This window comes from Nicotiana attenuata, unplaced genomic scaffold (assembly GCF_001879085.1).
Source record: "Nicotiana attenuata strain UT unplaced genomic scaffold, NIATTr2, whole genome shotgun sequence".
NCBI classification, from domain to species: Eukaryota; Viridiplantae; Streptophyta; class Magnoliopsida; order Solanales; family Solanaceae; genus Nicotiana; species Nicotiana attenuata.
In genome coordinates, this window is record NW_017670440.1 from 487026 (window position 1) to 503883 (window position 16858).

Here is a 16858-nt window from a genome sequence, read left to right on the forward strand (position 1 = left end):
TATGGGCAACAGGACTCTGAGCACCTTCTAGCTTGAGAAGTGGCTAGTGCAGCTGAAACTGAAACCGCCTGAAGAAGGCTAGTGCACACTGTCAATATCTAGGCCAGAGCCTCCTCAAGGCGTAGAATCACAATGAGTACAGCTGGTGCCTGAGTTGGTCCCATCGGCTCAACCACATCTGGTATTTGCTCCTGAGTTGTACCAATTGGTGGCTCCACAGGTGCCGCTCTAGCTGCTGTACGAGCTGCACCTCAGCCCCTACCGCGGCCCCGACTTCTCGCTGCCCTAGCTGGTGGTACTGGTAGTCGTTCGCCCGATCAGGTAGCACGTGTCATCACCATCTATGAAAGAATAGAATAATAAAAGTTTAGTTTCTAGAATCAACAAATCTGCACGACAAGGATACAAGAAAGCGAAGCTTTCCTAATGGTTCGGTAGTCTCTCTAAGATAAGTACATATGTCTCTGTACCGATCCGCAAGACTCTACTAAACCTGCTCATGAACCGTAATACCTACGAACCTAAGGCTCTGATGCCAACGTGTCATGATCCAAAATCCCATCCTGTCATGATAGCACCTAACACACCGGCTAGGAAAGCCAAAACATGATAACGAGGGCAACATAATAATGAAAATTCATAGAAATAGCATAAAGTCGGTGGTCTCATTACAATAAAGTCGCCAATACAAAGTAAATTCCCCCAAAAACTAGTAACTGCGGAGTCATGAGCTACTACCACGGGATACAAGTCTGAAATTGAGCAATAAATACACTGTCTGAACTATAACAACAGTATGAAAAGAAAAGACAAGCCAAACTACGACCAAGGATGCAGCTCTACCTCACCTCTAGCAGATAGTCCGAAAAGCAACCTAGTGTTGATAACTGGTCCTCGTACCTAGATCTGCACAATTAAGGGAAGAGTGTTATATGAGTACAACCGACCCAATGTACTTAATAAGTATCATAACGAACACATAAAGGTAAGAGAAGGACAAATTATTAATGATACTAGCTATCACCTGTGTAGTTTCATCCTTTAAACCGGTAAAAACAATACCGAAATCAAATCAAGGTTAGTAAGAAACATCCGTATGTGTAAGTGTACAATTTCTCAAATACCGTACTCAGACAATATCCTGGCATATAAGTGATCAAGGAATTTGCAAGTATAGATGAAATGCAAAATCCAACAAAACACTAGCCAGATTTCCTCACTTTTCCATATCCTCTCCAAACCATTGATCAGTATTCTCAATATCCTCACATACACCATCAAGAGAGAAACATGAAAGGGTGACGGTAGGGGGATGGATCTATATCCACACGCTGCATGGTCAACACACGTGATGCACGGACAACTCACGTGCTAATAATAGTACCGCACGGACAACTCACATGCTAATAACATCAATATCTAGATCCGCACGGATAACTCACATTCCAATAACATAATTCACCCGGTATGGTCATAGTCATAACAACACAATCCGTCCAGCGTGGTCACTGCATAACAATACAGTCCGCTCGGCGTGGTCACAGACACCCAGTCCAATCAAATCACACATGATCAAATAAACAAGTATACATGTATGAAACCATTGAATATAATAAGATCTCATGCTCCTAGACTGGTGTAAACGACATGGTAAAGTGTAGGCATGTACAAGTGTACTATCATAACTCAAACTAGCAATTTCATCAAAGAATGACATTTATCAGTTCATTCTGGGATTAAACCCTTATGTAGCTTCAAAATGGCTCAAATAGTTCACTACATTGTCACAAATGTGCGAGGCATCATAGCTTAAGGTTTAACAGTCAAATTCTGGGCTTGTAAGAGAACGAGAACAACCCGAACATGAATAAATAGTCCTGGTGCCCGCACATGGGTTCATCCCCACACATGTGCGCACCAAATAGCACGTAGATATCACAACAATTCAGGCAATTAGTGCCTCAACAGAGTTTAGATAAGATACTTACCTCAAACAAATCAAATCACTCTGCTAGCAAGCCCTTCCCATGCGTATCGACCTCCAGTAGGCTCGAATCTTGCCAAAAATAACATAATACTATCAATAAAAGCTATAGGAATTGATTCCAAATGATAAAGCTAAGATCTTTAACTAAAGTCAAAAAGTCAATCCAAAAGTCAACCCGGGGCCCACGTCTCAGAATCCAACAAAATTTATAAAATCCAAACACCCATTCGATGTGAGCCCAACCACACTAAAATTATTGAAATCTGACCTCAAATCGCATTTCAAATCCCCAAAATTTGATCTATGAAGTTTCATAATTTTTCCCCAAATTTTCCAACTCAAATCACTAATTAAATGAAAAAAATAATGATGGATTCATCTATAATAGCCAAATCCGAGTTAGAGTCACTTATCCCGATGATTTCTTTCAGCATCCCTAGAAAAATCACCACAAATCGAGCTTTCAAGGTCAAAAGAGGAAGAATGAATGAAAAACCCTTGAACTTCTATTTCTTCCCAGCGATTTTCACTTTTGCGGACCAATAGCCGCTTCTGCGGCTTCACACCTGCGGAAAATCCATCGCAGGTGTGGCTTCAACTCAAGCCAACAGTCTCTGCTTCTGCGGTAAAAACAGCATACATGCACTTCTGCTTCTGCGGCCAACAAGCGCTCACGCATCTGCGGAACAAGTCTGCTTCTACGCCCCCAGGCCATCTTGTCCACTTCCGCTTCTGCAAACTCTCCTCCGTATCTACAACCTCGTAGGTGTGGATATTTCTCGCACCTGTGCTCCCAGGCCTTCTCTGCAAATCTTGTACTTGCGATGACTCACCGCACTTGCGTGACTGCACCTGCGGCCACTCCCTCCACAGGTGTAATGACACCAGACTTCACTAACTATAGCATCCCTCTAAGTCCACATTTAAATCCGTTTTCAATCCGAATCTCACCCGAGGCCCTCGAGACCTCATCCAAACATACCAAAAAGTCCTAAAAATGATACATACTTAGTCAAAACCTATCATCACATCAAACAACATCAAGAACACGAATCGCACCCCTATTCAAGCTTATTAAAACTAATGAATTTCTAACTTCTACAATCGATGCCGAAACCTATCAAACCAACTCCGATTGACCTCAAATTTTACTTACAAGTCATAAATGACACAACAGGCCTACTCCAACTTCCGAAATAAAAGTCTGAGCCCGGTAATAACAAAGTCAACTCTCGGTCAAACTTCTCAATTCTCCAAACTTCAACTTTTCTAACCTTCCCCAATTCAAGAAAAAATCATATACAAACCTCCAAATCATCATTCGGACACACTCTAAGTCCAAAATCATCTTCTGAAGCTATTGGGAGCATCAAAACGTCATTCCAGAGTCATTTACACATAAGTCAATATACAGTCAACTCTTCCAACCTTGGGACTAAGTGTCCTAACTCATTCCAAAATATCTCGGGAACTAAACCAACCACCTCGGCAAGTCACATAACAACAAATAAATAGAGAATGAGCAATAAATGGGGGAATAGGGTTACAATAATCAAAACGACCGCCCAAGTCGTTACAATATAACCTGTTATGGCAACTCAATTAAAGGCATGAAAGGAATATACCCGTGTGCACACTCGTCACCTTGCGTACACGGATTCCACATACCACAAATAACAGTAAACAAAACCAGTCCTAAGGGGTAATTCCCCCACACAAAGTTAGGCAAGACACTTACCTCAAAACACACTAACTCAGTCCACCAGTAAGCTTTTTCCGTGATTATCCAACTCTGAACGGCTCGAATCTAGCCAAGATAAATTTATACCATAAATACAAACCATAAGATATTATTTCGAACAATAAAGTTGTTATCTTTAAAGAGAAAAAAATGTCAACTCAAAAAGTCAACCCTGAGCTCGCATCTCGAAACCCGACCAAACTTATAAAATTCGATAACGAGTCAAACCATATTAAAATTATACAAATCTAACCTCAAATTGCTTTTCAAATCCTCAAAATTTGGTCTATGAAGTTTCACAAATTTTCACAAAAATTTCCAACTCAAGACACTAATTAAATGACAAAAATAACGATGGATTCATGCATAATATCCAAATCCAAGTTAGAATCACTGTCCTTGAAAATCCCACCAAAAATTGCCACAAACTGAGCTCTCTTGGTCAAAAGATGAAGAATGGAATTAAACCCTCGAACACACCCTTTTCTGCCCAGCTATTTCGCACCTGCGAGCTCTCAGCCGCATCTGCGGCACTGCACCTACGGAATTTCCATCACAAGTGCAGCTCTCACTTAGGCCCAGCTCTGTTTGCTTCTGCAGATGAAAGCTCGCTTCTGCGGAATTTTGACTGCACCTGCGGTCCTTCACAAGCCCCTTTCAGTTCTGCTTCTGTGGAAGAAAAGTTGTGCCTGCGGATTTGGATCTGCGCCCAAGTGTCCGCACCTGCGACCTAGTGATAAGTGAGAATTTTGACTACTTATTAGCACCTTTTTGCTTTTGTTTTTGTCCAGAAGCATCTAATTGTGTTCCCGAAAACTGATAAAATATGGTTGATTGGTGGAATATTTGAAAATGAGCCCCCAAACAACTCAAGAAGGAGTGATTTGAACTCAAGGACAAAAATAGGCATAGAAGCTCAGAAGTGCAGACCGCAGATTATCATCTGCAGCCGTGGATAGTGAAGAAACTCCTATCAGAGACAAGTGGAAAGTGCGGTCCGCACATGACATATGCGGCCGCAAAAACTGGGCAGGAGCAAAAGTTCAGAGAACCTGCATCTCAAGTTCAACAGAAGTGCGGATCATACAATTGTACGGTCGCAGAAAAGTAGCTACGCGGCTGCAGGCACATTTGTGCGGTCCGCAGAAGAGCAATGTGCAGCCACACTCAGAAATGTGCGGACCGCAGAAAGAGAGAAGTGCGGCCGCAGTTCAGAATTATGCAGCCGCAAGTTTCCGATCCTGTCATGCTGAAGCAAAGTGCGGACTGCGCATGGAATTGGACGGCTGCAGAACCTCTGAAAGGGCATTTTTTCCGAAAATTCTAGCCCTGTATAAATAGAAGTGTTTCACTTTTTTATGTCATGTTTTGACATCAACAGCTGCAGCAAACAGTTTTCTTTACTCTCTTTAGTAGTTTTTGCTATTTTTATCTTTTTGAATATAGATTTCATCATTTTAATTATCAATATGGATTTAATTATTATTTTTTCTTCTATTTTCTATCTTAAGCATGAGTAGCTAGATTTTCACTAGGGTTGTGACCCAACCCTAGAGTGTAAACTTAATGGGTGTTTGATTTGTTGCTTGTTTATGGTTGGGTGTTTATTATTTAGCCTTGTTCTTTCTTTTATGTATAGAATTAATGGTTGGAAATATTAGTTCAAGCCTATTTGATAGTCTCTACTTGAGAAAGAGAGACTTAGTCTAGGAAAACTTGGCTAACAAGAAATTGGGTCAAGATTGATGAGTCAAATTAAAGGGTTGAACCTAGAGATAGTAAAACCAGACTTGAGCTTTTATCAATCATTTTGTGCATCTCCCATTTGGACTTGAGAAAGCCAAATTGGGCAAAGTCACTCTCTGACCGAGAGGTATTGAGTGGGAAATAGAGTGTTGATAGCTATAATACACCCTGACCAATAAAACAGGCTTTAAAGTTTACAACCCATTAGGCAAAGACCTAGGTGAAGGTCATAGCCTAGGCCATTTATATCATTTGATAAACAACAACAAAAACAATTTCTTAGTTTCATTTCTTAATCTTGCTCTTAGATTAGAATAGACATAGAACAAACACTAATTTGTGATAGTGTAAATTGAGATGGTTCATACTCATACACTGCAATCTATACTCCTAAATCCCACGTATAGCTCACTTTAGAATTCGACCCCAACTACTTATTAGGTATTACTATTGCATCAATCGTTTCATAACCTTAAATAAAGGTGTGACTTGGACAAGATGAATTTTTGGCGCCGTTGTTGGGGAGCTAAAATCGAATTTAGCTATATATTTGGTTTTGTGTGTGAATTATTTTCTTTTCCTTCCAAATTACTAATTTTTGTGAATCAATTGTAGGTACTATAATGGCAAAGCACAATGATCAACTCGGAAACATGCCTTTGGGGGATGTGGACATTGAAGATGACCAATTGGAAGAGGTCCCTCTTGAACCTCAAGCAAATAGAATACGTCAGGCGCCTCAAGACAATGTCCTAGTTCTACCCCCACCTCCACCAAGAGGGGCTCCACACCGGGTGTTGCCGAATGAAGGGAATGCAAGTGCCATAGTCCCGCCCCGCATTAGGTCAGGCAACTTTAAAATCACAAATGTAATGCTCACATTGCTAGAGCAATAGGGATTCTTCACTGAGGCTACAAGTCAACATGCATACAAACACTTGAAGGGGTTTGTGGACACTTGTTAGGGAGTAAACAGACAAATGTCTCCGAGGATGCTTTAAGGTTGAGGCTATTTCCTTTCTCTCTATGGGGAAAGCCTTGGATTGGTTAGAGAGATTTCCAAACCATTCCATCCATACACGGGGTGATTTGGCGGAGAAATTTATTTCCAAGTTATTTTCTCCCGGTTATATGGATACTCTTAGAGACAAGATTCTAGCATTCAAACGAGATCCCAATAAGTCGTTGCATGAAATATGGGAGAGGTACCGAACTATGGTCAAAGAGTTCCCCAATAATGACATGACGGAGGCAATGATTCAACAAACTTTCTATTCGGGGATCAATACTACCAATCAGTGCGTGGTCAATCAACTTGTCGGTGGAAATTTCATGACAACTCCGTATGTGGAAGCTTGTGAGATTTTATATGAAATGGAGGACACTTCATCGGCATGGCAAAGTAGGGCAAATGTTCCTCAAGGTGATGCGAATATGATTCACCTACATAAAGAATTGCATGATCATGGCCAAGCCATTGCCGAGTTGACCACCATAGTGAATCAATTAGCAAAAACTCAACTTCAACAAGTGCAAAGTCCTAAGGAAGTCAATGCCATGCAGAGAGTAAACATGACGGTGAACAAAAGAAGGATCAAGGGTCCACAAGTGCAAAATCGAATAGAGAATTATGTGCAAAAAGATAGTGGGTTAGATCAATATGAATCCTATAATGAACAAGAGGAAGAAGTGCAATATGTGAACAACTTTCAAGGGAAAAGAAACAACTCTCAAGGCCCGAACAAACAACAGTGGAGACATCAAGGTAATCAAGGTAATTGGAATTCCAACAATCAAGAGAATTAGAATAATAACAACAATCAGGGATATTTGAGTGGTGGAAATAACCAAGGCAATTGGAGTGGAAACAACCAAGGATATTGGGGAGGCAACAACCAAGGGGGAAAGAACAATAATCAAGGCAATCAGGGGTCGGGTTTTCAAAGGCCCCCGATGTATCAACAACCGAGCAACCTGCCTCCTTATCCTTCCCATGGTCCGAGTTCTACCAAAAATGAGATGGGACAAATTGAAACATGTTCAAACAAATTATGGAGAAGAATGCCAACTCCAATGCCCAACTAGCATCGCACAACACATCAATTCGTAACTTGGAAGTTTAAATGGGAAAAATCTCTCAAGCTCTAAACACTCGTCCTAAGGGGGCACTACCAAGTGACACGGTGGTGAACTCAAAGTGTGGGAATAACACGGGACATGCCATGGTCGTTACTACAAGTAGTGGAAAAGGTGGGGATGCACCCACCTCAAGTCAAAGGAAACATGTGGATGACGAGCAAGTGGTGCAAGAAGATGAGACCCCGAACAATATGGTCAAAGCAAATGAAGAAGTGCGGATTGACATTGATGACAATGTGTAAGAAACTCAAGAGGAAGTGAACCTGTCTAGGGATCACATAGATGGCATACCGGAATCGGTAGTGCAAAGGGCTAAGGCATCAATGCCTAGGCCTCCTCCTCCATATCCTCAAAGGCTTGCCAAGAAAAATAACGAGAATCAATTCAAAAAGTTCATTGACATGATGGAGAGTCTATCTATCAATGTGCCATTGGTTGAATCCTTGGAGCAAATGCCCGATTATACAAAGTTTATGAAAGATTTAGTGACAAAGAAGGGGTCTATGAATTTTGAAACTACAAAAATGACTCATCAAGTGAGTGCAATTGTGCATTCAATGGATCCAAAGTTGGAGGATCCGGGCGCTTTCACGATTTCTTGTACAATTGGAAGTGTCGAGTTTGCAAAAGCTCTTTCTGATATTGGGGCAAGTATCAATATGATGCCCTATTTGGTTTTCAAGACTTTGGGAATTGGAAACCAAGACCCACATCTATGAGAATACAAATGGCCGATCATACCATGAAGAGACAATTGGTAGTGATTGAAGATGTATTGGTTCGTGTTTATAAATTCATCCTTCCAGCAGATTTTGTCATTCTTGATAGTGAGGCTGACAATGAGGTGTCGATTATTCTTGGTTGACCTTTCCTTGCTACGGGAAAGGCTCTAGTTGATGTTGAAGCCGGAGAACTTACATTCCGGGTTGCTGATGAAAAAGTGGTTTTTCATGTGTGTAAGTCCATGAGGAAATCCAATAGCAAAGAGGTGTGTTCTTTTGTGGACTTAGTGACTGGTGTGATTGTAGATGAAACAAGTGTTGTGATGAATGTTGATGACACATTCGAGGCCGTCTTGCTCAACTTTGATGATGACGAGATGGATGGCTTCATAGAATGTGTGAACTCTTTGCAAGGAATGGGGTCGTACACTTATGAGCCCCGCAAATTGTCCTTGGATCTTGAAAATATGACAACTCCTCCAAAAAAGCCTTCAATTGAGAAGCTCCCAATCTTGGAGTTGAAACCCTCCACAACTTCAGTATGAATTTCTTGGCCCTTCTTCTACTTTATCGTTTATTCTTTCCTCTTGTTTCACTAACGTGCAGGTAGACTCTACATTGGCGGTGCTACAAAAGAGGAAGAAAGCTATTGGATGGACATTTACGGATATTCGGGAGTTAAGCCCCGCATTTTGCATGCATAAGATTAATTTGCAGGAAGATTCCAAACCATCTATTGAACATCAAAGGAGACTCAATGAATTCATGCAAGAGGTTGTCAAAAAGGAGATCATCAAGTGGTTGTATGCCGGGGTTTTCTACCCTATTTCCGATAGTTCATGGTCTTCTCCGGTTCAATATGTCCAAAAGAAAGGGGGCATGACAATGGTCACCAATAATAAGAATGAGTTTATTCTTAAAAGAATGGTGACCGAGTGGAGAGTGTGTATGGACTATAGTAAGCTCAACAAAGTCACAAAGAAGGACCGTTTTCCACTTCCCTTCCTAGATCAAATGCTTGATAGATTGGCCGGCTGTACTTTCTATTGTTTCCTTGATGGGTATTCCGGCAACAAAAAAAATTCTTATTTCTCCGGATGATCAAGATAAAACTACCTTTACATGTCCTTATGGTACTTTCGCCTTCAAGCGATGCCATTTGGGTAGTGCAATGCACCAGCGACTTTTCAAAGGTGTATGATGGAGATCTTTATGGACATGGTGGAGGATTACCTTGAAGCCTTCATGGATGACTTCTCGGTGGCTAGGAATTCTTTTGATGATTGTCTCGCAAACTTGGATAAATTGTTGGCAAGATGTGAAGAAACAAACATGGTGCTCAATTGGGAGAAACGTCATTTCATGGTCGAGGAAGGCATTTTCCTTGTCCACAAGATCTCAAAGAATGGCAATGAAGTCGCAAGGCAAAGATTGAGATGATCTATAAACTTCCACCTCCAACTTCGGTTGAAGGCGCGCAGAGTTTCTTAGGCCACGCTAGATTTTACCGGCGTTTCATCAAGGATTTTTCTGAAGTGGTGAACACGTTGTGTAAGATTTTGGATAAAGATACTAATTCCACTTCAATGATGATTTCATGAGAGCCTTTGAATTGATAAAGTTCAAGTTGACTACTATTCCCATAATCACCGCTCCAAATTGGAGTGTTCCTTTTGAGCTCATGTGTGATGCAAGTGATGTAGCGGTAGGGGCTGTCTTGGGGAAACGCATCAATAAGATTTTTCATCTGGTATACTATGCTCTTAAGACAATGAATATTGTCCAATTCAACTACACCATTACGGAGAAAGAGCTCCTCGCCATTGTATTTGCTATAGAGAAGTTCTGCCCGTACTTGATGGGTGCAAAAGTCATTGTCCACACAGATCATGTGGCACTTCGTTATCTTATGAGCAAGAAAGATTCCAAATCCCGGTTAATGAGATGAGTGCTTTTATTGCAAGAGTTTGATATAGACATGCAAGATCGAAAAGGAAGTGAAAACCAAGTGGCGGACCACCTGTCTCGTTTGGAGGAGGAGGGGAGGCCGCATGATGGCCTTGAAATCAATGACTCTTTCCCCGATGAGCAACTCTTGGCTATTTCAATGAAAGAGGTTCCATGGTTCGTGGATATAGTAAATTTTCTTGTAAGCGGTATTATCACGGATGAGTTCTCTTCAAAACAAATGAAGAAGCTCAAACGGGATTGTCAAGACTATTATTGGGATGAACTGTATGGATGGAGTGATTAAAAGATGTGTACCGGAGGAGGAACAAGTTGAAATTCTTGGGGCTTGTCATTCTTCTCCGTATGGTGGTCACCACGATGGAGCAAGAACGGCGGCCAAAGTGCTTAGTTGCGATTTGTATTGGCCCAATATTTACAAGGATGCAAGTGATCTCATCAAGCGTTGTGATGAATGTCAAAGGGCCAGTGGAATCTCAAAAAGAAAAATGAAATGACCCTCACCACCATTTTAGAGATTGATATATTTGAATGTGGGGTATTGACTTCATGGGTCCTTTGTGACTTCTTGTGGAAACACCTACATCATGCTCACGGTTGATTATGTGTCCAAATGGGTTGAGGTCATTGCTTTTCCTAACAATGAGCAAGATGTGTGGTGGCATTTTTGAAGAATAATATTTTCACAAGGTTTGGTACTCCGCGGGCTATCATAAGCGATGGGGGGTCGCATTTTTGCGACAAAGCTTTTGGCACCTTACTCACTAAGTATGGTGTCACTCATAAAGTCACGACTCCCTAGCATCCACAAGCAAGTGGTCAAGTGGAAGTCTCTAACCAGGAGATAAAGAGTATTTTGTCAAAAATAGTGAATGCTAATCAGACGGATTGATCCAAGAAACTTGATGATTCTTTATGGGCTTATAGGATGGCATACAAAACACCTATCGGAATGTCTCCATACCGGTTGGTGTTTGGAAAAGCTTGTCATCTTCCGGTGGAACTTGAGCACAAAGCCATGTGGGCTTTAAAGAAGTTAAATCTTGAGTGGGATGTCGCCGCCAACTTAAAGGTGGCACATTTGAACGAGTTGGATGAATTCATGTACCATGCATACAAAAGTTCCTCCTTATACAAAGAGAAGATGAAATATCTTTATGACGTACTTTTGGAACAAATAGTTTAAAGAGGGTGATCTTGGGTTGGTGAGAGACCTCTTGCAGTTGATATTTAGGATTTGGCCAATAGGTTTGTGAGATTGGATATTTCGGAGCCCAACCAGGTCCTAGCTTGTGTGGTTTCTCGATCTTCCTTGTTTGATCATATCAGAGAGCGCCAGTACGATGATCTCTATTTGCTTGTCCTCAAGGACAAGGTTCTGCATGATGACGCCAGAGATGTGACTATTGGTGATGATAGGGTATTGAGGATGCAGGGCCGGATATGTGTGCCCAATGTAGATGGGCTACGAGAGTTGATTCTAGAGTTGGCCCATAGTTCGTGGTATTCTATCCATTCGGGTGCCGTGAAGATGTACTAGAATTTGAGATAGCACTATTGGTGGAGGAGAATGAAGAAAGATATAGTTGGGTTTGTTGCTCGGTATATCAACTGTCAGCAAGTGAAATATGAGCATCAGAGACCGGGTAGCTTGCTTCAGCAGATAGAGATTCTAGAGTTGAAGTGGGAGCGGATCACCAAGGATTTCGTAGTTGGGCTCCCATGGACTTCGAGGAAGTTTGATGCTATTTGGGTGATTATGGATTGGCTGACCAAGTCCGTGCACTTCATTGATGTGTGTACTACCTATTCTTCAGAGCGGTTGGCTGAGATTTACATCAGAGAGATTGTTCGCCTTCATGGAGTGTTAGTTTCTATCATTTCAGACAGAGGCACGCAGTTTACATTGCAGTTTTAGAGAGCCGTGCAGCGAGAGTTGGGCACTCAGGTTGAGTTCAGCACATCATTTCACTCTCTGACGGAAGGATAGTCTGAGTGCACTATTCAGATATTAGAGGACATGATATGCGCTTGTATCATTGATTTTGGGGGTTCATGGGACCAGTTTCTACCACTCGCGGAGTTTGCTTACTAGAACAGTTATCAGTCGAGTATTCAGATGGCTCCGTATGAGGCTTTATATGGAAGGCGGTGTAGATCTCCAGTGGGTTAGTTTGAGCCGGGTAAGGCAACGCTTTTGGGTACAGACTTGGTTCAGGATGCATTGGAAAAGGTGAAAGCGATTCAGGAGCGGCTTCGCACAACATAATCAACACAAAGGAGTTATGCTGACATAAAGGTTCGTGATATGTCCTACATGGTTGGGGAGAAGGTCTTGCTGAAGGTTACACCCATGAAGGGTGTTATGAGGTTTGGAAAGTATGGGAAGTTGAGCCGTCAGTTTATTGGGCCGTGTGAGGTGCTTCGGAGGATTGAGGAGGTGGCCTATGATCTTGCTTTGCCACCCAGATTATCGAGTGTGCATCCAGTATTTCATGTTTCTATGCTCCAGAAGTATATCAGCGGTCTGTCTCATGTCTTGAATTTCAGCACGGTTCAATTAGATGGTGATTTGACTTATGATGTGGAGCCAGTGGCTATTTTGGAGCGGCAGGTCCGAAAGTTGAGATCAAAGGATATAGCTTGAGTGAAAGTGCAATGGAGAGGTCAGCCCGTACAGGAGGCTACTTAGGAGACCGAGCGGGAGATCAGATATCCACACCTATTTGAGTCTCCAAGTATGTTTCTAGACTCGTTCGAGGACGAACGTTTGTTTAAGAGGGGGAGGATGTAACGACCCGGCCGGTCGTTTCGAGAGTAGCAGCATCGTTCCCTATTTTTCTGCTTCTTTTGTGTTTTCCAGTTGTATTATGTCTTACCCGGTCAGTTGGTTTAGGTCCAGAGTGGTTTTGGAGTGAATAGAGCACTTAGTCTCTTAGGAGAAAGTTTAAGTTGGAAAAGTTGACCGAATGTGGCCTTATGTTTAAACGATCTCGAATTTGAATTTTGATGGTTCCGTTAGGTGATTTTAGACTTAGGAGAGCGTCCGAAATGTGTTTAGGAAGTCCGTAGTAGAATTAAGCTTGAATTGGCGAAAGTTGTTTGGCAATTTCGGTCGGCAGTGGAAAATTTGATATCGATGTCAGAATGGATTTCTAGAAGTTGGACTAGGTTCGTGGTGTCATTTGTGATGTGTGTGTAAAATTTGAGGTCATTCGGACGTGGTTTGGTAGGTTTCGGCATCGTTTGCGGAATTTGGAAGTTTAGAAGTTTTTAGGCTTGAATCCAAGGGTAATTTGGTGTTTTGATGTTGTTTTGAGTGATTCGAAGGCTCAACTAAGTTTGTATGGGGTTATTTGACTTGTTGGTATGTTCGGTTGAGGTCTCGAGGGCCTCAGGTTGATTTCAGGTGATTGACGGAACAAGTTTGGAAATTGGAGGAATTGTTGAAGTTGAACTCTGCTGTCATAACCGCACCTACGGAGTGGGAGCCATAGGTGCGAGCCACAGAAGCAGGAATGTGACCTAAGAAATGAAAGGAAGAGGGGCTGGCAGAGTCCGCATGTGCGAAGGGTTTGCCGCACCTACGATGGTCGCAGAAGCGGAAGAGAGGGCGCATGTGCGAGTGCTGGTCCGCAGGTGCGATGTCATTCCCGCACCTGCGATGACCGCAGATGTGGTCTAGAGGCGCAGAAGCAGTCCAGGGATTTTAAGTGACTTTCCGTAGATGCTGAGGTTTTTGCGGAGAAGCAGCACCGCAGGTGCGCGTTTTGAGCCGCGAGTGCGGAAAGCCTGGGCAGAACCTATAAATTGAAGACTTCGCGAATTTTGCTTATTTCCACCATTTTTTAACACGGACTTTGGAGCTTTTGGGAGGATTTTTGAAGGAGATTCAAGGATATTCACTGAGGTAAGTTGCTTGAGCTCTATTATCATTAGCTATGGTGTTTTCCGTTGATTTCTCACCTAATTAGTGGAGTTTTGAAGTGAAAATTAGGGGTTAGGGCTTAGAATTGTGGAGAGTGGATTTTGGGGATTTGAGGGAGCAAATGATGTCAGATTTTGATGAAATTGGTATGGTTGGACTCATGAGTGAATGGGCTTTCTAGTTTTGTGACTTTTGCCGGATTTCGAGATGTGGGCCAGAGGGTTGGGTTTGAGCCAATTTCGTCATTTGACTCCAATTTAGTAGTTTGTCTTCTGGAATTGGTTCATTGGCATATATTGATTGTGTTGTGTTACTTTTGGCTAGATTCGGGACGTTTGGAGGCCGATTCGAGGGGCAAAGGCATCGCGGAGTAGGATTTTGCTCGGATTGAGGTAAGTAACAGTTATAAATCTGGTCCTGAGGGTATGAAACCCCGGATATCATGTCGTATGACTAATTTTGGAGGTGATACACATGCTAGGTGACGGGCGTGTGGGCGTGCAACGTAGGGATTGTGGCTTGGTCCATCCCGTGAGACTGTGGAATCAATTAGCCTACTGTTTAATACATGTTTCCTCTATGTTCATGGAAATTGACTGTACTTCATGTTAGAAATCATGTTTGGGCCTTATGTTATCATTGTTGAGACCTATGATGTCGTGTACTAGCTGAATTAACTGCTATTTGTTGTTTTGTTCTCAGTCATGATATTACTTGCGTATTTTACCTCCGTCCCCTCATATTTATCATTGATACATGTTATTATCTCTATTTGGGCTGAATTCTATGTTTTCTAGGAGCCCAAGGGACTGGTGAGGTTGGTGACTGAGATAGGACCTGAGTGTCGAGCTGTGAGCTATATGAGTGTATATGGATCGGGTTGTACGCTGCAACGAGCCTCAGAGCTGTATATATATATATATATATATATATATATATATATATATATATATTGGAATGGGTTGCACGCCGCAACAAGCCTTCGGGCTGATTATTTATATTGGATCGGGTTGCACGCCGCAACGAGCCTTCGGGATGACTATTTATATTGGATCGGGTTGCATGCCGCAATGAGTCTTATGACTGTTTAGATATTGGATCGGGCTGCATGCCGCAGCGATATAGTGCTTGGGCTGAAGGAGCCCCTCCGGAGTCTGCACACCCCCAGTGAGCGCAGGTACCTATTGAGTAAGATTTTTGAGGGCTGAGAGCCGAGTGATTGAGCTGTTGAGATGAGCTGAGTTATTATTGCCTTGAGAGGCTGTACTTGCTTTCAGTTAATTGTTGCACTAAGTTGTTATTTGTCCTTGTTGTACAAATTCCTAGAAAACTTGATATCTGGTTTACTTGAGAATGAACTGATGAATTTGAAGGCATGACTGTTCTTACTTGAAAGATATTGAGATAACTGTATTGCATAGCTCGTTACTACGTCTCAGTACCTTATTTATTTCTGTTACTTACTGAGTTGGAAGTACTCACATTAGTCCCTACACCTTGTGTGCAGATCCAGGTGAGACCGGTCGCATGGGTCATTGAGCTCGTGTGTGTTTGACTGCTCGAAGGCCTACGAGGTAGCTGCCAGCGTTCGCAGCCCTTAGCTCTCCTTCCATTGTTATCTTTCTTTTTATTTTATGGAATTTGATGGATTATTGTAAACCTTGATTCTAGAACAGTTGTAGATGCTCATGACTTAGTGACACCCCGATGTCGGGATATCTTTCCGCAGTTTGTTTTCGAGTTGAACTCTTTTATGAAATTTCAGTATGATAAACCATTTACTTATTTTTTAATGAAATATGAAATATTTTGGGAGTTTGTCGGCTTGCCTAGTACCACGATAGGCGCCATTATGACGGGGTTTAGTTTTGGATCGTGACAGAGATTGTTGGGGCATACACTATTAACCATGCGTTTAGATATAGTATATTCTAACAATTGTCATGGTTAAAAGTCTAAGTGGGAGATTATTGGGATATATACTATTAGCCATGGGTTTGGTTTCGATATAGTATTTATTTATTAAAAAAAAATTTTGGTAATTAACTTTTTTGTTACCACGTAAATATTTACAAGTATATCAAAATACTAAGTTTGGACAGACAACCCCAAACTTAGTACATTCTCAACCTCTCTAACATCATTCTAAGGGTAAAAATTTAAATTTTGCGTCTCTTTCCTCGACCTGCTTTGCTTATAACCTATACAATGAATTTCTTGTATTATCTGCCTGGCAATGTCTTCACTGCGTCTCCTTTCCTGTTGACAGACTCGTCCATTTCTTTCCATCCATAACTGGTATACTGCACCTGTAATGCTCATCCTGTTTATCATGGCTTTTGGACCTTTACCTCTAATATGTTCTGTTGCCCATTTAATCTACTCAGCCCAGCCATTTATCCTTCGAACAATCCCTAGCCATGATAACAACTTCCCCCAAACGTCTGCTGAAAATATACAAGCAAAGAAAAGATGTTTATGGCTTTCCAACTCTTGATCACATAACGGACAATTTTGATTTACTTGTATCCCCCAGCTACTCAATCTGTCTTTGGCATAGAGCTTCGCCTGCACTGCAAGATACATTATGAACCTCCATTTTGGGTAGCCTTTGTTGTTTCATAACA